Genomic DNA, 21,674 nt, shown 5'->3' with positions numbered 1-21,674 from the left:
GAAAATACACGACATCAGCACAACTTCACAGAATGCAGTTTTGAACTCTTCATTTCTATTTTCAAGTGACATTATATACCTGCAAAGGATTCAAGTAAGACTGAGGTAAAGAGTGAGTTAACACAATGAAAATTCAGATGTTGACTTTTACTGCATATAACAAGGCTTTAACATTACACATTTTTAAATATTTATTGTTTATGAGGTGATGGGAAGAAGTAGGAGCTGTTCTTATGGGACAAGTTTGTAAGACTTGGAGTTACAGAAAAATATAATGGATTTCCTTGTGAAGCAGGAATTCCTGGCCACCAGAAGTATTCAAAATGTTTGAAGGATACCCCATTAGAAATGTGATACAACTCTTTTCTACATTGGGCAAAATGTAAGGAATCTAATGGTGGTCCTCATCTACCCAATGAATACTCCACTACTTCGGTGGCTACAAATCTCAGCACTGTACTTAAAGGACTTCCTGTCTAATGACATTACAATATGTCACACATGGAAGTCCAGAAAAGGGCATCTGGGCATAGTGAGCAGCAAGGTCAAAGGCACAAGTGTAAACAAACAAACAAATAAACTATCACGTGGTATTTGAGGGTCTTCAATCAGTTCAGTGTTGCTGGAGTGTAAAACGTGCCCATGCAAGTGGTAGGTAATCATGCTGAAAAAGTAGGTGTTAGATAGAGGGTGCTAAATGTCACATAAAAAAGCTCAGATTTTATTCTGTAGCCATCAGGACATGACAGAGCATTTTAAACAGCACAGGTAAATTAGCCTGGGACTTCTAGGTGATGGCCAGGGGTGCTGAAGGCCTGAACGAGGAGCGGTAAGTGGCAGAGTAGCAGGGGACAAAACAGAGGATGGATTCAAGATGAAAAGGAATATGAGAACAGATTTCTAAAATTTCTAAGATTCCATTCTTTAATGGTCCAAACTTTGTACTTAAATAGATTTGATTTTAAATTTATAGAATACTCAGGAAGAGGCGCGCCTGGCTGGCTCAGCTGGCTAAGCGCCTGCCTTCAGCTTAGCCATGACCCCAGGGTCCTGGGATGGAGCCCCCCAAGGCTCCCTGCTCGGCGGGGGTCTGCTTCTGCCCTCCCTCTGCCCCTCCCCCCCCCGGCTGTGCGCTCTAATAAATAAAATCTTAAAAAAGGAATACCGAAGAATAGGATTGTATTTAATAAAATTTAAAAAAATTAATCCAATATCTTCCATGTTGTAGTAAATCATAGCAATAATCTATATTGTCTGAATGTCTGTAGAAATCCCCTTGGTTCATAAGTAGAATACCAAATTGGCATAAATGTGTCTTCACAACTGTCAGTTATATATAAAGTCTGGCAAACTTTATAGAAAATTTCCTTATTTGAGACTCAATAATTAAAAATCCTAATGGGTTAAGATGTTACATTATAACTTCTAGACACCATAAATAGTCTCCTCACACTTCAAAAATTCTTGTCCCTGGCTAAATAGGTCTTGAGACTTTCATTAGCAAACACATTCAAATAGATGATTTCACTGCTACTACCAATTCAGATACTGAATTATCTTTTGTAATTGAGAGTACTTCTGTCACTAAACTAAATGATTACATGTGGTATGGCAGGGGAGGGGTGGGTTACAGATGAACATATAAACCATATTTTGCAAAAGATAATTATCCCTAAAATGTAGAAAAAAAAACCTATTACTATTAATAGAGTTCTGAAATATGCTGACAATACACAAATTTAAATAGCAGGAAGTAAGTCTAAGATAATTAAAAATGATTGTTAAAAACCCCTTCTATCTGTAAAAGTAATACAAGTACTGAAAACCATAGTTCAGCTTAGAGATGGAGAAAGCTGGAAAGAGCAATGCCCCTATGATAACAAGAAAAAAAGCTGAACTGCTAATTAATGACATTTCTTGAACCTGCCTGTGTCACAGGCAAAACAATCTAAAAACCAGAAGAAACTGGTACCTGTAGGAGAAAGAACGCCAGAGTATTTGCTTACCTGAAACAGAAATAGCTGGATAAGTCAGTAGGAATTTTAAGTTCACGTTTAACAAAAGGCTATATGGTGGCTAGCATGGAAGTGTGAGGCTCCTGCAAGTATAAACATTGGGGGTGGCAAGGTAGCATGTTCTTCCAAACTTTTCTTGTATGATCCCCACCAGGGAAGAATGGAGAGAATCTTCAGAAAACTTCTCATGTGGTATTGGCTGGAGGAAGAGAACAACCATTTCCTAAAACCATGCAGATGCACACCTACTATGTCCTCTAAAGAACAAAAGGATTAGTCTGTAGAGGAAAGGGCTGGGAGTAAGGGGGTGGAGGGGCTTATAGTCTGAGGGCACTGGTAGAAATTACTGCAGCTGAGGGAGAAGAACAGGAAACAAAATGTTTTACTCTTGGGGGAAGGGCAGGAACATATGCTAGGTCCAGCATTTCATTTAGAAGATGGGAAGAAATGATTGTGAAGTCCACACGCCCAAGACCTAGGTTCACAGGACCAGACTTGGAATGAGGATTAATCAAAACTTCAAAGAACATCCCTCCTCTCATAACCACCCCCACCACATAAACAAGGAATATAGCAAGGATTGCTACAAGAGACAGGTTTGTTCTGGGAAGCAGTGCAAAGGGCAGGCTGAAAACCCAGCAGAGAACACAATGAGAAAAATCCTCTGGCAAAGCAGCCAAGACTCTAAACACAAAGTATTACTAGAATATGGTCCAATGAGGGTAATCATAGCAAGAACAAACTTAAAAAAAAAAAAAACAAAACAACTAAATCATGACTACATTAACACAATCCCCACAATGAAAGTGTGGCAGAATGAAAAGCATGCTCATACAAGCAAAAAAAATATTTCCTTCAGTCTACTGTCCCATACAGTATGTATGGCTTTTAACCAAAAATATTTAACCAAAAATTACAAGGCATTCAGGAAAAAACATTCTGATGAGACAATCATTAAACTAGATTCAGGTATGACACAGATGTTGGGACTATCTGTAAATCAAACCAGATCAATACTTACATTAAATAATTTAAACACCCAATCAAAAATAGAGATTATAAGACTGAATAACAAAAGAACATTCAACTATATGCCATCTACACCTTACATTCAGACATAAATAGACTGATATTGAAAGGTATTAAGATGATATACCAAAGAAGCTGTAACCAAAAGAAAGCTAGAGTGGCTATATTAATATCAGACAAAATAGACCTTATGACCCAAAATATGACAACAGACAAAAAGGAAAATTTTATAATGATAAAAGAATCAATACACATCACACACTATAATAATTATATATGGGACACAACATAAAATTACATAAATCAAAACCTGACAGAATTGAAAAGAGAAATAGAAAACAACAATTTATACCCGGAGATTTCAAAATTCCTACTCTATAACTGACAGAACTAGACAGAAAATTAGCAAGATTATATAAAAATTGCAAAACACTATCAACAAAGTTGACCTAATTAACATTTATAGAACAGTCTACCTAACAAAAGCAGAATTCAGATTCTTGTCAAATGCACATGGAACTACTTGAAACCATGAAACTAATTTTAAACCCCCAAAAGTAGAAGCCATATATTCATTCCTCAGACCACAACAAAATTAAACTAGAAACCAAATTTGGATATTAAACAATACATTCCAAATAACTTAAAGACCAAACAGAAAATATCAAGGGGAATTTTAAAATTTGTGACCTGGATGAAAATTAAAAATTAAAGGAACAGTTTAAGTATTAAGTACATGTTTCTTTTGGATGCACTTTTTCAGAAGTGGTGGAAACAGGTGGTAAATAGGCAGGGGAAGGCATTAAAAAAAAGTTGTTACATATCCTTTGTTCATTAACATTTTATTTCAAATGCTAGGCTAATAACCATTAAAACTTCCTTCTGTACAGATGCTGAAGTTGATTCTTCTGTGGAAGTCACAACAAAGCTAGAGTGAATAGCAATTACCTATTACTCTTTTTACTGACATGCTGATGCTCCAGAATATTTCAAAAACACACTTTCAAAGAGAGAAAGAATGGAAGAGGAAATAAAGTTATGTGGTAAGACATTATATGCTTTGGCAATGGTGAATACTACTCCTTGTAATGAATGGATTTGAATGGTTTTTGAAAAAATTATGAATGTGTACGTACATGTATATCCATGCACGTTTGGAGAAAAAAAAAACAGTTCTACTTGCTAAAAATGTGAGTTTAAATTTATACTGGTGAGTCAGTTATTTTACGAAGTATAATTATTGCTCAAGATAACACTTCAACACAAAATACCATATATATTTTGAACAGTGATAAAGTGGGGAAAAAGAACTAGCAGGTCAAATTAATATAATAACCTCTTACTTCCAGGACCTCAAATTCAAATTGTAATCAATTCACTCACATTTGTCACCCACAATATTTAAAGAGAAAACAAACACAAAACTTTTGCCTAGAATTCCCTGTCAGGTGGAACAATCTATTCAAGACAAATCTTTGATGGGAAAAACCTAGAGGTCTCAAGTCAGAACTGAAATATACTTACACAAATGAGAAAAATTCATCTTATTATTATCTGAGATACTACATTTGAATCACTTTAGAATATATGAGGAAGAAAACACGAGATACTAAAAGAATATTATGCTGGTCCTTAACTTATAGTCTACATAATAAACATGTCTTCCAAATTTTAAAAGGGTAAAGATTTAAAAAATTTTTATATATAGCCTTCACTATGAGGTAAAAACACCCAATTAACCAAACAGTAAAATGAAATTATGTTTTCCTATTGTTTTGAGAGGGATGGAAACTGAACCTTACACACTAAAAAAACAAAAAAAACCTTATTGAAAATTAACATGTGTAACTACTCGTGTAAAACGTATATGCTATTTTCTTAACAACTGACTCACTAAGTTTCCCAAGTAAGAATCTTCTGTTTTCAAGATTAATACATCAAAACATCCAGGTGATAATGCAGAAGAGTTCGTAAGATAATTATTACACTACAATAAATTTTTCATTTATAAAAACAGAAATAGAGAAAATTATAATTAAATTTATAAGAAAATTTATACTTAAATAGTTCAGCATCCTTTTTGTTATTTTTTTACCCATAGACATGAAAATTTTATTTCACATTCCTTTTTTATATTCCCTATAAACACTTTCAGGACCTACCACCAGGCATACTGATTATCAACAAACTGTGAGAAACTGTGAGAGTAAACACGTTATGGATGCAGTCCTTTTATTTCAAATTAGGAATATTTTACTCTAAACAATTCTTCCTATAAAGCTCATGTTAAAAGTAAAACATGAAAAAAAAAGTAAAACATGTTTTATATTTATTCAAAGTTATATTAATAACTCTTGGCATACCCCATAAAATATACCTTTAATAAGCTGGCTGAGATACATAAGCCCAACTGAAACTTTTTTTAATAAACAGATTTAATATTCTTAGATGGGAAAAAGGTGTTTTTATAATCTTACTGACCTGCTCTTCCTCTTTACTTGTGAGATTATGTGCAGATTATTAGCAATTTTTATGGAGTTATTATTTTTTATGTGTATTTTGTTAAAACAGAAAATGAGATTTTTAAATTTTTAAACTAAAGTACAGTTAACATAGTGTTAGTTTCAATTGTATAATATAATGATTCAACAAGTCTATACATTACTTACGATCATCATAACATACATATTCTTAAACCCCTTTATATATTCCACCTACCCCCCTACCCACTTCACCTCTGGCAACTTCCAGTTTGTTCTCTGTATTTAAGAGTCTGTTTTTCTGTTTCTCTTTTGTTCTTTGTTTTGTTTCTTAAATTCTGCAAGTGGAATCATGGTAATTGTCTTTTTGACTTATTCCACTTGGCATTATACCCTCTAGGTCCACCCATGTTGCTGCAAATGCAAGATCCCATTCTTTTTTATGGCTGAGGAACATTTCATCATGTATGTATACTACATCTTCTTTACCCCATCATCTATTGATGGATATTTGAGCTGCTTCCGTATCTTGGCTATTATAAATAATGCCGCAGTAAAAACATAGGAGAGTATGTATCTTTCTGATTTAGTGTTTGTGTTTTCTTTGGGTAATTAGTAGTGGAATTACTGGATCGTACGGTAATTCTATTTTCAATTTTTTGAGAATCCTCCATACTGTTTTCCACAGTGGCTGCACCAATTTATATTTCCACTAACAGTGCACAAAGGTTCCTTTTCCTCCACGAACACTTATTTGTCTTTTTGATTCTAGCCATTTAGACAGGTGAAAAGTGGTATCTCATTGTAGTTCTGATTTGCATTTCCATGATGATGAGTGATATTGAGCATCTCTCCATGTGTCTATCGGCCATCTGTTTGTCTTCTTTGGAAAAATGTCTATTCAGGTCATCTATTTTAAAATCAGACTATTTTGGGGGTGTTGAGCTGTAGAAGTTCTTTATATATATTGGCTTTTTAACCCCTTATCAGATATATCATTTGCAAATACCTTCTCCCATTCAGTAGGGTGCCTTGTCGTTTTGTTGATAGTTTCCTTTGCTGTGCAAAAACTTTTTAGTTTGATGCAGTCCCAATAGTTTATTTTGGCTTTTGTTTCCCTTGCCATAGAAAAATGTTTCTACGGCTGATGTCAAAGAAATTATTCCCTATGTTTTCTTCTAGGAGTTTTATGGTTTCAGGTCTCACATGTAGGTCTTTAATCCATTTCTGAGTTTATTTTTGTGTATGGTATAAGAAAGCAGTCCATTTCATTCTTTTGCACGCAGCTGTCCAGTTTTCCCAATGCCATTTGTTGAAAAGACCATCTTTTTCCAACTGTATATTTTTGCCTCCTTTGTCATGGATTAACTGGCCATATAATCGTGGGTTTATTTCCTGGCCCTCTATTCTGTTTCATTGATCTATGTGTCTATTTTTGTGCCAGTACCACATTGTTTTGATTAATACATTTTTATATTTTATCTTGAAATCTGGGATTGTGGTCCTATAGCTTTGTTCTTCCTTCTCAAGACTGCTTTGGCTAATAAGGGTCTTTTGTGGTTCCATACAAATGTTAGCATTATTTGTTCTAGTTCTTAACTAGTTTCTTAACTATGTATTAACAAATTAATGCAGAACTCTTCACATAATTGGTCTGTTCTTTATATGACAGATGTACTTTGTGTGAATGTCACAGGATGTTGGTTAAAATGCTATTCACAGGGCGCCTGGGTGGCTCAGTTGGTTAGGCAACTGCCTTCGGCTCGGGTCATGATCTTGGAGTCCCGGGATCGAGTCCCACATCGGGCTCCCTGCTTGGCAGGGAGTCTGCTTCTCCCTCTGACCCTCTCCCCTCTCATGCTCTCTCTCTATCTCATTCTGTCTCTCAAATAAATAAGTAAAAAATCTTAAAAAAAAACTTAAAAAATAAAATGCTATTCACAGCCAAAAATCTTGTTTGAGTTTTACGACAGCACTGTGAGGTAGTAAATCTGGTGTCGCTTCCTTTCTTAAAAGATAAGAAAGCAAAGAGAAGCAAAGTGATTTGGTTAAGGTTTCTCACTCTCTTAAAATAATAGATAACATGACTCTAGACTGGAAGAAGTAGAGGAGAAAATGAAGGGATTAAAATAAAGAGCTTCTGTGCACTTATTCTGTGATTTTTTTTCTTTTAAATCTGCCAAGCTAGGGTACCTGGGTGGCTCAGTAGGTTAAGTGTCTGCCTTTGGTTCAAGTCATGATCCCAGGGTCCTGGGATTAAGTCCCGCATCGGGCTCCCTGCTCAGCTGGGAGTATGCTTCTCCCTCTACTGCTCCCTCCCACTTGTGCTCCCTCTCTCTCTCTCCCCTTCCCTCTTGCAAAAATAAATAAATAAAAAATCTTTAAATCGGCCAAGCTATGTAAGAATTAATGTACAATTCAAAGTGAGAGCAGAAAATTAACATTTATAATTTTTAGTAATTTGTATTGCTAGTACAATTTACTTCATAGTCCTATCAAGTCAACTTGCCAGACTACATTGTGTAGCACTAATTTTTTTAAATTTTTTATTGTTATGTTAATCACCATACATTAGTTTTTTATGTAGTGTTCCATGATTCATTGTTTGTTGTAGCACTAATTTTTAATCATTCATATTTTGATCCCCTTTAGAAATCTAATAAAAGCAATAAACTCTCTAGTAAAATAATCACATGGACATGACAAACTTTTTCATATGTTTTTAGTGGGTCAAAGAACATCCTAAAAAACCTTGTGGGGTAGGTTCCATGAATTCCAAGAACTTTGTAGTAGACAAATCAAAGAGCCCCAAAGGACCATTAAGAGTAAACAACTATGGTAATTGCTACTCTAACTAAGACACATATTTGATTTAACAAGGAGCTTTAGAAAAAGGATTTAGTCCTGGAAAACTAGTTAATCACATCAACTAAGTACTAGTCTGAAGTGTTAGAATTACCAACCCAAAGAAATACCATTTCTGTTAGTATTTCAGTGTTAACAGAGCTAACTAAAGCAAATATGCAAGACTACAGTTATACAGTTAGAAAAAGGAGAATGCTACTGCACCGATACTTTCATTTTAAAACATAGGTTAAGTTGCACAATCAAAACTTCATAGCAATATCAGAAAGGGAAAAAAGCACTGGTCTCTTATTTTTCCCATCACATAATAATCCCTTAAAATATTAAGTAATTAGAAGCTTTTCATTAGAGGACCATGAGAGCAGATGTTATTAAAATGCAATATAAATTTAAATACAATAACTTTCTCTTAACCTGTGACAATAAGAGTCTACCTGAACACTTACTGACAATGTGAAGTTGCCAAAATTAATGCAAAACATAATGTAGTAATTACAGTATCAGAAACATTACATTAAGAGTGAATTAGTAAAGAATATGGGGACAAAGTGGCCCCTGGGTGGCTCAGTCGGTTGGGTGTCCAACTCTTGGTTTCAGCTTGGGTCATGATCTCATGGGATCAAGCCCTGGGTGGGGCTCTGCACTCAGTGGAGAGTCTGCTTGGGATTCTCTCCCTCTGCCCCTCCCCATGCTTGTGTGCATGCTCTCTCTCTCTAAAATGAATAAATGAATCTTTTTTAAAAAAAGAATAGGGGAACAAAAAAGTTCAAATTTTAGGGAGCTTTTAAAAAATGAATTATTTCTTTTCTTGCTACTGTTATATGTAAAACATTCATATTTTAGAAGTACAGTCCTTGAGGGGCGCCTGGGTGGCTCAGCAGGTTAAGCATCTGACTCTTGGTTTCAGTTCAGGTCATGATCTCAGGTTTGTGAGACTGAGCCCCATGTAGGGCTCCACGCTGGGTGTGGAGTCTGCTCAGAGATCTCTCTCTCCTCTCCCTCCCCCCACTATCTCTCGCTTTCTCTCAATCTTTCAAATAAATAAAATCTTAAAAAAAAAGTGTAGTCCTTGAGAGGTGTTACAATTTGCTCAATAAGAATTTCTAGCTTAAGAAAATTCCATTTTTCTTAGAAAATTGCCTTTACAAAACTTGTTTCCCCATGTTTTCAACATCAAGAAAGTTTCTTGTCTGAGATAAGTTATGTCGAACTGGCAAAAGGGTTCTTCCTTTATAGCTAATGCACATCCTAGAATTGGAAGCAGTTATTCCATTTGTAAGTGAATTCAGAAGTTGAATTAAGAGAGAAATAATGCAAGCCAGGGAGTTTCTCACACAATGTTTTCATGAGTTTGTATATATGGGATAAAACAAGATTCAGTTTATTAGTGGACCTACATGTAAACAATATGGTCTTACTATAACCGTGTAAGTTGGTTTTACATATGGCCACTGGGCAATAGAAGTCTGATATACAACCCCTTCAAACTAAAGAGGGAAATGAAACTCAGATATTAGGTGACTTACCCAAATAAAAAAAGCTAATTAACTGCTATAAGCCTAGAGTGTTCATCCCTCTAACAAAACAGTGGATACTGCAAATTTAAATTCAAATATATTTCCCAAATTCTTGGACCTAAGTAAAACCCTATCCCCAGTGCCTTTGTAGTCTTGCCTACCACATCTTTTTGGTTGTTGTTGTTAATTAAACTAAAACCACAAATCAAAAGTTGAAGTCAATCACTTTTCTTAACTTTATATAGTTGCACAGATAAAGGTTCAAGGTTTTTAACACAGTCCAGAATGACCCTTAAAAAAAAAAAAAATCACTCTTCTTAATCTACCATCTCCCATTTCATCTCCCACAAGTCCTGTTATATCCCACCCAGCAGGCTCCAAACATACAGGGCTCTTTCATATTCTTAAGCTTTTGCACATGTTGTACCTTCTACCTAGAAATATATCTGGAAGAGATTTGCAGAACTTACACAAAATACTGAGCAAGACAGGAGGACAGGATAGATGCTCAAAATGTTAATTTTCCAACTTTTACACATTAATTTGTTACTAGTAGTAGCTACCATTTACTGAAAACTTACCATGCATAAGTGTTTCATATGCATAATGTCATTTGTTTCCTAATAACACTTTGAGGTATTAAATATTTGTATTAACCCACTTCAAAAATGAGGAAGTAGACTCAGAAAGGATAAGGACTTTTCCAAAGGTGTCATAGCTAGCAACAAAACCTAGCAATCAGATTTCAAAGAGTGTGCTACATGAAAATACACACTACCTCATACCTCATCTCCCTCTTCTCACCTCACTGCCTTGTCCCTTCACCTCCCACCCCTGATAATCACTGCTGGCATGCCAAGGAGAAACTATAGTGTAAAAACTGGGCTGTTTTTGGAAATCAAGATAATAGTAGATATCAAAAGCTAAAAAATAATCTGAACCCTTTGATCCAGTTTTTCCCCCACTTACAGGATTTTGTATTATAAATATAATATTACAAGACAAAAGGGGAAAAACAATAGGTCCCAAAACATTGTTAACTTAGAACTATGAAAAACTAAGAGGCAGTCTAAATGTTTAATAATAACAAACTAATTCATAATAAATATAAATGCCTTCCACTAACATTATGATGTAAGGAGAGGAAATGCTGAGCTGTAGTTAGTGTAAAAAATGAAATACAAAATACACCGATAACATAAAACTATTTAAGAAATGCAGGCTGAAGACTGGAAGGACAGACATCAGAACATTAACTGCGGTTTTGTTTAGGTGTTACTACTACAGGGCAAATTTTCCCTATTCTCTGTTTTCTAAAAGTTCTTTATTAGTGGAGAAAAATAGAACATTCTAAAGCAGAGATGATGAAGGGATTAAAAAAAAAAAAAAATGTCATTGGTCTCCTGAATAAGATAGGGTCCAAATGCTGAAGGTAAGTTTCTGCTTGGTTAGGCATTACTTTATATATTACAGCCTGAGAAGGAAGCTTGTAGTTATTTTGACTTGTTTTGAGTCTTTTGATATATAACTTGTATACTTTAGCAAGCATAAGAGAAAATTACATAATTCAAATGCAAATGTTCATGCAAAGAACTAAAACCTCATGCTTATTTTAAAAAGTAATTGTGGGGGCGCCTGGGTGGCTCAGTCATTAAGCATCTGCCTTCAGCTCAGGTCACGATCCCAGGGCCCTGGGATCGAGCCCCGTGTCAGGCTCCCTGCTCCACGGGAAGCCTGCTTGTCCCTCTCCCACTCCCCCTGCTTGTGTTCCCTCTCTCTGTCAAATAAATAAATAAAATCTTAAAAAAAAAAAAGTAATTGCCACTTATCTATCACAAAGTAAGAAACAGGGCACCTAAACTAGGTGAGAGAATCTCTTCCTAAGGGTTGATTCACATCTATTCAGAGCCAAGAGTTTCACTCTTTAATAACTCAGGTTGATGCAAATCCTTACACCTAAAAAGACACAAGATATACACAAGCTTAAAATGTAACTTATGTTTTTGATAAATCTCAGTCAACAGCAAAAATATACCTTCAAACAATTTATTAATATTACCAAAAAACAAAACCCTTTCACTCCATTGGTTGTATCAAACGGAGGAGTTTAAAGTTAATATGAGATTTAAACAAAACTAACAAAAAAAAAACAAAAGCCAAAAACCAACCAACCAACCAACAAACAAGTTATTACCCTTGATAAGTTATTTTTTTCTCCATATCCCTAAAATGATGGCTTGGAAGGCAGAGAATAAAAAGGAAAAGGAAAAATAAGTAAAAGCAATGCCTCTAACATACAGACAATCTCAGCTCTGGTCAAAATTAAGTGGTTTTCTTCATTCTACTTCTTCATTATAGAAAGACTGAAACCTATTTTTAAACATGGTGAGGACTTGGATGGAGAATGTAAAATCTACAGGGTAACCAGGCTTTCCCTTACCCATAAAGACCAGCAAGATCCCTATAACAGGATCCTAGAATTTGTTTTGCCATCAATAATTCATCCTTTCTATTAGTAAAGAAAAACACAATTGTCAGATCTTAAAAATCAACAGAAATGTAAAAAGCTTAGAATTAAAAAGTCTTAAACAAAAAACAAGACTTTGAGGAAATGAAAGTATTCCTTATAAACACATCTCCTATTGAATTTTGAAGCGGCAAGGCTAACTTTTTAATTGGGAGAGGCATAAACCCTCCTTTTAAATATAAATACCCACAGTATCTACAACAATTATCCATTCTTCTTAAGTTGACATTTGGGACTTACTAGAACCACTATAGTCTACCATTAATACAAACATCAAGGATTATCATGTGAATTACAGATCTGGTTGGTTAGTGAAAAACAGTAAGGGCACATAAGCATGACTTGTGAAACCTAAATTATTCTTGGCTGCTAAAAATAAGAATTATACATATTGAGCTACATATTTCAAAAGTATTTAGATAGTCTGGCATGAAATAAAATATTTCACTTCTTATCTATCAGGTGATAACACTACATGAGGAACCATAAGAGATGTAATAATTCTTAGCAATTTTTTAAAAATAAAAAGATAAACTCTTGGGTCTCCTAAAATAAACTTATATTTGGGATGTTGTGCGAAATAAATAAAAAAAAACAAACAAAAAAACCCACTAAAAGCAAAGGCAATTACTACTTTTGCTCTCTCAAGCTCTGAGAAGCAACTCACAAAGATATACTTGGTGTGTCACAAAGCCACAGCTCTGGATACTTAGGATTTAAAACAGTAAATTAACAAAAAGGAACTGAATCTTGAAGTCAGATTTACTTTCTGTATAATCTATCCCTAAACTTCCAACTTCCATCAAAGTCAAAGACCTTGAAGACAAACATAAGCAATATCAACCATCTATTTAATTCTCAAAATGTGTAAACACTTTGATCATTTAAACCAAATGATTTGGATTTATTTTCTGCCTTTATCTTTACCTTTCGGTTGGTTAGCCCAGTTCAAATAAAGAATCTATATTTTCATCCAAATTAATCTTCTTATCTAGAGTTAAAAAAGGCCCCAAAGGGCACCTGGGTGGCTCAGTTGTTAAGCGTCTGCTTTCAGCTCAGGTCATGATCCCAGGTCCTGGGATTGAGCCCCGCATCAGGCTCCCTGCTCTGCGGGAAGCCTGCTTCTCCCTCTCCCACTCCCCCTGCTTGTGTTCCCTCTCTCACTGTGTCGGTCTCTGTCAAATAAATAAATAAAATCTTAAATTAAAAGAAAAAAAAAAAACCAGGCCCCAAATTAAATAGCTTCTTTACAGCAATTATAATAGATTGACTTTTCTTTAATCTACATAATCAAATTATTTCTATGTTCAGTAGTAATAACTTTTCTACCATCCTAGAAATATCAACGCCAATTTTTGTAGCTTTATTTGAAAAAATGCTGCATAAAATGGGATTTAAGAAATGATACAGTAAGAGATCTGAAAGGCTGTAAGGATCACATCAATAGAGAGACTTCATGAGAACAACTGGGATTAACATGAGACTAGTGAAGTAAAATATAAACATATATTTCTTTTCCCCAGATAGGATGCAAGCTTGAATTAGCAGGAAACACTTTTCTCTTAACAGTTGCTGTCCTTGGTTAATTCTGATTTAAGTAATCGCTAACCATGTTTTTAGTTAATTGGAAAATAATAATCATGATTTTTCATACATATACTCAGCATACAAAACCAACTCAAGTAGTATTCATTAAAAACTTTTAAGTCAAGGAAATGATATTCAATATTCACTCTCTGGCCTTCTACTACTTCTAATAGAAATTTGGTAGGAACTATCAAAAGATAAACATTTAGAAAACAAAGTTAAATCCCTTCCCATCTCAAAATATTTTGGACAATTTTAAGTGTGGTGGGGTAATAATGAAAAATTATTTATAGGTTAATGGCATAATTCAGAATGTACTCTCAAATTAATATATTTCTTTTTTCCCTCACACAAGGTAAAATAAAAAATAAAAACAAAAACCAAGTAGCTTAAAGATTTCTGTCAATATTGTGCTTCAAAACTGGCATACTGCAGAAGGACAAACACTATTTCAAAAAAAATATTTAACGAGAAAAATTATGAGAACCATTCTAATGTAGGTCAAATTCCATTACAGTACATATAAAAATGACAATAATGATATATTTAAAATGTTGAGTGGCAGATCCTCTAAATGTTATTTTGTTGATTTCATTACAATATTCACCATAAAATATCTAAAGCAACAAATGTTTTCACAGAGGTTGTCCCATACAGTAGTGGATATTAAGGTCAAGGAATATTTACACTTAATGTAATTAACTTAGAGAAGAAATAAATTGCAGCTTTGCTTCAGTTTTCCACCACCTTCTTGTCTCCTCTCTTTTCTACTTCCCCACCCCACTCTAATCTGGACGCTAATGGAAGAGTGGGGCACTTAGGAGATGGGAGCCACAGTCTTCCTGGAAGTCAGGGTCCATGCTCAGAATCTTCTTTCCTTCCACGCCCAAGACAAGAGTTCATTCAGATTGGCCCTCTTCCAGTCAGGAAAATTTTCTAAAGTGTTATAAACCATCCAGCTAGAGGAAAGAAGAAAGGAAAGGAAAGATAAAAGGAAAAAGAGAAACAGAAATGAAGAAAGGAGAGAAGAAAGAAAAAGAAGCTCCTATGTTGTCTTCTCAGTGTTCACTGAAGAATTCAGGATCAGAAACAGCTTAGAAGTGTGGGAAGTTAATATAAATTAAAGGTCTTTTTTTTAATTAAAGAAAAGGAAAAAGACCACATCTTATTATTTTTATTTGTATCTCTTCCCAAGGGGGTAAGGGAATAGCAAAATCTAACAGATATTAGATATTCATAATTACAATCATTACCTCATTAGCAGATGCTGGAGAAGCATTTATGCCTCTTGGTTACTATGTCTAATAAATCTCTTTCCAGTGGTAACATAATTTTCCAAGGAGCCCTAGAGGACTTTTTAATACAAGTCTCCACCTACCATCCTTCCTCCCCTTAAATAGGGCTTCATGGATCTAACAATAGATGTTTTGTTATATATATATATATATATTTTTGAAAGATCCCAAGATGATTCTGATAATCACTGGTATAAACAAATTTTACTATAGAAGCATTCTGCACTTTAATGAAAGCAGACTGGCTTTTTACAGTGCTTTAGCTTCCCTAGTTGCATGCAATCTGCCACTTTATACACAGTGTTTATTAAGTCAGAGAGGAATGCCTATCTCTTAGATAAAAACAAATAAATGGAAAAATAGGTATGTTAAGTCTTTTTGAGAGAAGACTAAATTGTAAAATAAAAGCAATGTTGAAAGGAAAGGAAGAACAGGCCATAAATCTAACAAAACTATTAAGCTAATAATAAATACCAACTTCCCTATAGCTGCATGCACTTTAAAATTTTCATTGCTTTTGAAAATAAACAAAAGCCTGGGGGCACCTGGGTGGCTCAGTCGGTTGAGCGACTGCCTTCGGCTCAGGTCATGATCCTGGAGTCCCGGGATCGAGTCCCGCATCGGGCTCCCTGCTCAGCGGGGAGTCTGCTTCTCCCTCTGACCCTCTCCCCTCTCGTGCTCTCTATCTCTATCTCATTCTCTCTCTCAAATAAATAAATAAAATCTTTAAAAAAATAAATAAACAAAAGCCTGGAGGTTATCCCAAGGGGCAAACTGGTAATTATAAAATAATTATATAGGTACCCATGAATGTTGATGTCAGAAAAACTAGTTTTCTTAAATTGATGTAATCTTGATATTACCACTGGGTTTCAAGTGAGTCTATTAGATGTTAGAAGTATCTCCCACCTCTACTCCAGCATTTCTTTAGTTTCAAAATTAGTATTTAATTAATTATGGAACAAACAAGATAAAGGACAAGCCTAAAAGACTTGAAAAGACTGTAACATTCATTACAAAAATTATATACTAATTACACATTAGGTGCAAACCATTTGCTTTGTGCTAAGGATAATTTAAAAATTAATGACCCTAATTGCAAACATTTATATAGCTCTTACTATATGCCAAAATATTCTAAACTCTTTATGTACCATAACTTATTTTAACTTTATAATAACCCTAAGAGGTAAATTACTATTGTCATCAGCATTTTATAGATGAGGAAGGAGCATCTCGCTGGCTCAGTTAGTAGAGCAAGCAACTCTTCATCTCAGAGTTGTAAATTTAAGCCCCATGCTGAGTGTGGAGCCTACTTAATAAAAAAAAATTTTTTTAAATATAGATGAGGAAACTGATCCACAGTACAGTTGAGGAACTTGTACAAGGTCACAGAGCTACTATGTGGAAAATCTGACTGAACCTAAGTGACCTGGTTCCACAGTCTGTGCTCTTAAGGAGTTTGCAGGTTAGCAGGGGATAAGAGACATGAACACAAATAACAGTATAAGGCAGTACACTAATTCATTCAGCAAATATTTTTAATGGGTAGGAATCATGAGAGATTTAGGTAAAGAAAAGAAGATCTTAAGAATATAAGGTTTTAGGGGCACCTAGGTGGCTCAGTCGTTAGGGGTCTGCCTTCGGCTCAGGTCATGGTCCCAGGGTCCTAGGATAGAGCCCCGCATCAGGCTCCCTGCTCAGTGGGGAGTCTGCTTCTCCCTCTCCCACTCCCCTTGCTTGTGTTCCCCCTCTCGCTGTCTTTCAAATAAATAATATCTTAAAAAAAGAATATAAGGTTTTAGTTAGAAACACTTAAAAAAAAGTGTTTCATTGTATAAAGTTAGAAATTTATTAAATTCATTCTTTAGAAATAGGAATATAAAAAATGTGTTTTATTATATGACTGAAAAGGATGCTCTCACTTAGTATGTTTATAACTTTGTATAGTATGGATGACAATATAGTTGACAGATTCCCAAGCCATTTGCTGGACTTGGTTTCAAGGGAGGGAAATTAGGAAAATCCTTGTCCTGACATCCTTCATTCTAGAATTATAGAAACTTTCAATATGATTCCTGGTGTTTCAAGCCACAAGAGAAAATAACCATCCTTAATAACTAATGCTTTTTCTGAGAATAGAGTATACATTTTTTTTTATCATTTTTGAAGAGCTAAGGAAGTGCTAAGTGTCCTTTATAAATATTGCCTTTTCCCATCAGATATCCATTTAAAATTGGTGACCCAAGATTAGATTAAGTACGTATGACGCGATTCAGAACTGATAAAACAATGATGGGGGTACCCTACAGTCTCAGAAGTTACAATGGACTCAGAATCTGCTTCCAACAAAAATATGGTGTCTCTTTAAATAGATATGATCACTTAAGAACAGAAATAGTTATTTGCATTCTTGAGTCAATTTATGTTTCATTCCATCAGTTTTAAGGGTCATGCCAACAGAAGGATCCACAGATACAAAGCACATATTCTCCTCTACCTGACTCCAGTCTAATAGAAATCAAGACTAACCAGTAGTGTCCCAAATTTACCTTAGCTTTATAGCATTACTTTCAAGGAGGATGTAGGGTGTGGGAGACAGTGGAATAGATTTTAATTACAAACACCAAATTGCCAAAAGACTGTGATTATAAAACAATTATCTCAATTGCATGGTATTTCCCTTTCAAGCAAAAATTTCTTTAGAAAAAAAATTTGTAAAAAATCAAAAGCTAATGTTTCAGAAAACTGCTTAGGGAAACAATAAAAAATGATTACATATTTACTAACAAAATATTTTCAACTTGGCAGAGGTACTGGCATTATTATATCCTATGTTTGATGCACATGGTGAAACTGAACCCCCTGGACTTTCTTGTTTTTGGTGCAAGAGCAAATGTAAATAAACTTTTCCAGAAGGCAAACTAATTTTAATCACAAGTATTGAAAGTATTCATTTTCTTTAAATGGATAAATCTTTAAGGTTGTCGTCTAAAGAATTAGAAATTTAAAGATTGCAAAAATATTCAAGAAGAAGTATTCAAAGTAGTAAAGTTATATAATAGTAAAAAGTAAACATTAACATCCTCAACAAAACAATGGTATGCCAGTCATGGAATTCTTAGAATAGAATGCTATGCAGGCATAAAATACTCTCTTCGAGAGTTAATGATAGGGGCGACTGGGTGGCTCAGTCGTTAAGCGTCTGCCTTCAGCTCGGGTCATGATCCCAGGGTCCGGGGATCGAGGCCCACATCGGGCTCTCTGCTCAGCAGGAAGCCTGCTTCTCCCTCTCCCACTCCCACTGCTTGTGTTCCCTCTCTCACAGTCTTTCTCTCGGTCAAATAAATAAATAAAATCTTCAAAAAAAGAGAGAGATTATTAAGAGTTAATGAAAAAGGCAAAAGGTAAATACAGGAAAAAAATAAAAATACATGATAATATGCAAAATACATAATTTTATTTAAAAAAAAAACAGTCCCCATGAATGGAAAATAACATTGATTAATTACATTAAAATTTTACTATTGGTTATTTCTGGAAAAAGTGATAATAGACTATTTTTTTCTACTTTTCATTTTTATAAATTCTCTAAAATATACATGTATTCATTTCTAATTGTTTCTTTGAGAAATGAACTACAATAACGGTCATTTAGTAAAAAAGCCTAAGAGATAATGTTCCAAGATGATGACATTATACTCCATCAAAGTGTTTGCCAAGGACATTCACACTGACCCCCACACCCTCTTAAAATTGCAAAATTTTTCTCTGAATCAACTATAAATTAGTTGAGGATAATTAGTTAATGAATTATCCTGACCATATCATTACTGCCTTTTAGGTACACCTAAAAGGATTTGAGGATTTAGGGATGTCATAGAAAGGAAGGAAGAGAGGGAGGAAGAAAACAAAACTTGTTAGTCCATATTAATACCTACCAAAAATTGTGAATAAACAATATATTTTAGAAGGAAAGGTTGAAACTAGAACTGACATAGATTGCTGATTACCTACAGGCTTTATTAATCCAGATAATGGCTGTTTCCAAAAAGTATCAGCAAATTTTACATCCGGACACAAGAGGCTAAATAAATTATGTGGTATTTTGCAAAGAAGTAGAGTCAGAAAATGAATTGAAACTGCAGCCTACTAAGCCCATATTCTCTATATTCAAAAGTATAGAGTTAACTGCTATTTATGGAAATATAGCAAACCATATTTACTTCAAAGACTGTATCATCATTCAAATGGAATGTATTTGGATGTGCAATATAGATACAATACATTCACACACAGTTTTAGAATTTATAGCTCCTTCTTCAAGTAAGTGGAAAGTTCCTTTATTACAGCAATTTAAACATACGATCAAGTTCTCCTCATTTATATTCAAAAAATAACCAATGAGGAAATTAAATTCAAAATCCTAAACAAAGGTAAAATGATGTGTTATTCCTAGTAGTTATTTCGCACAAATCCATATTTTTTAAAAATCATGAAAATTAATACTGAAATAGGCAATGTAAATAATAAGATTTAGGGGCGCCTGGGTGGCTCAGTTGGTTAAGCGACTGCCTTCGGCTCAGGTCATGATCCTGGAGTCCCGGGATCGAGTCCCGCATCGGGCTCCCTGCTCAGCAGGGAGTCTGCTTCTCCCTCTGACCCTCTTCCCTCTCGTGCTCTCTATCTCTCATTCTCCCTCTCTCAAATAAATAAATAAATAAAATCTTAAAAAAAAAAATAAGATTTAGTCTTGGGAACAAAAACCCTAATAATTAGGCAATAGAACATCTTTGTATCAATAACTCTAAACTACTAAGGTTTCTTTAATTAAAATGTCTTCAAGTGAATTAAAATAATAAACTAAAAACAAAATATAAAATAATTCTGTATTCTTCATTCATGTAATCACTACCATTTCTATTCTAGAGAGGGCCTAAGTTGCAATTAAAATTCTTCTAAAAAGCAAAAAGAATTTTCACTAGAGTTCAAATGAAACATCTTAAAATTCCTTTGAAAATTAAATATGGTTGAAGAGATTTTGGCATTTTAGTGGTAGAAATGCTAGAGCCATTACCAGTGCAAGACAAAGTTAAGGAACAAAGGACAGAAGGATCTGTCAGCAGCCCCAAAAGTGACTGAATAAAGGTGCTTTTAGACACAGGGAAAATATAGGAAGGAAGAAAAATAGACAAAGGACAAAGTATCATCTCTCAGATTAAAAGAAACAAGATTAGGGGCACCTGGGTGGCTCAGCCAGTTAAGCAACTGCCTTCAGCTCAAGTTGTGATCCCAGAGTCCTGGGCTCGAGCATGGGGTCATGGGATGGAGCCCCTCAAGCCCCTCGCTGGGATTCCTCCTCTACCCCTTCCACGCCCTCGTGCTCTTTCTCTCACTCTCTCTAATGAATAAAGAAAATCTTAAAAAAAAAGAAACATTAAAAATATTCCATCTTTAAATGAGAGTAATTAAAAGTAAGAATTGTAATCCTAAAGCAAAATAGACCACACAGCAAACAGGACGGTGGGAGAGCATGCTGTTAACTTCCATAGCACTGTGAAATAAAGGAGAAAATGAAATAAATACAATAAAGTTGATCAACATCTTAAAAAGAGCAGTGTATAACACTCTTTCCAGTTTATATGAAGGTCGGCAGAAATAAAAAGAATGGGAATTATATATGATCTTAGCTGATGGTTCAAAATAGGGCTTGAGATTACTGGTTCATTTTCACCTAGAAGTGGCCAAAAAGAAATATACAGATAGACAGATACCTAGGTTATAGGAAAAAACAAAGCTAAATGGAAATTTAATCTGCTGGAAACTATCCTAAACTTTTTAAGATTGAGATACTGTCCTAAAAGAATGTATCTGTCTTTGTGCCCTTCCCTCTACCACTCATTTTTAATTTCTCATTCCCTCCCTATGACTAAATCACTGCCTAAATAACATAAAAGCAAATCAATTTTTATACTATCATAACTGAAGAATTTTAGATCATTTTAGTTCATTACAGCTAATTGATATACTACTTATATTTGTCCCAAACCTAAAAAGACTTTCAAAGTTAAGCTATTTTCTAAGTGTCCTTAAATTGATCTCTTTCAGAAAAAAATCAGAAAAGACAAGATCTGAACAGTCCCATCAACCATCTAACACCTAACTGACCAACAACTACAAAAGAATGAACTAAAAACATTTTATGGTGAATTTGGAGATAGATGTCCTTCCCTTTGTTGAATCATATTTTTATTTACAAAGTTAGATTTCCATTCCTCTCTTTGGCTGATTACATTTAAAATTTTTCTAAATTTATGGGGCGCTTTCGTGGCTCAGTTGGTTAAGCATCCAATTCTTGG

At 34.5% G+C, this 21,674-nt stretch overlaps 1 protein-coding gene across 5 annotated transcripts in view; it reads right to left on the bottom strand.

Annotated features, from left to right (window-relative positions):
- The window catches only part of COP1 (COP1 E3 ubiquitin ligase), a 246,412-nt gene that overhangs the window by 25,440 nt on the left and 199,298 nt on the right, over positions 1 to 21,674 (bottom strand). For 4 of the 5 annotated variants that reach the window (XR_003612279.2, XR_003612276.2, XR_003612278.2 and 1 more), the window contains one exon: positions 2,007 to 2,214. The exons of the other annotated variant lie outside the window; for it this stretch is intronic. The gene's annotated coding sequence lies outside the window, so the exon portion shown is untranslated. The remainder of the gene's footprint in view (positions 1 to 2,006; positions 2,215 to 21,674) is intronic. 5 annotated transcript variants of the gene reach the window in all.

The sequence above is a fragment of the Eumetopias jubatus genome, unplaced genomic scaffold (genome assembly GCF_037043125.1).
Source record: "Eumetopias jubatus isolate StellerSeaLion01/CBP00866 unplaced genomic scaffold, mEumJub1_p1.0 scaffold_12, whole genome shotgun sequence".
NCBI classification, from domain to species: domain Eukaryota; kingdom Metazoa; phylum Chordata; class Mammalia; order Carnivora; family Otariidae; genus Eumetopias; species Eumetopias jubatus.
Note: the sequence above shows the minus strand (reverse complement) of the source record. Positions and strands in the feature narration are given on the sequence as shown.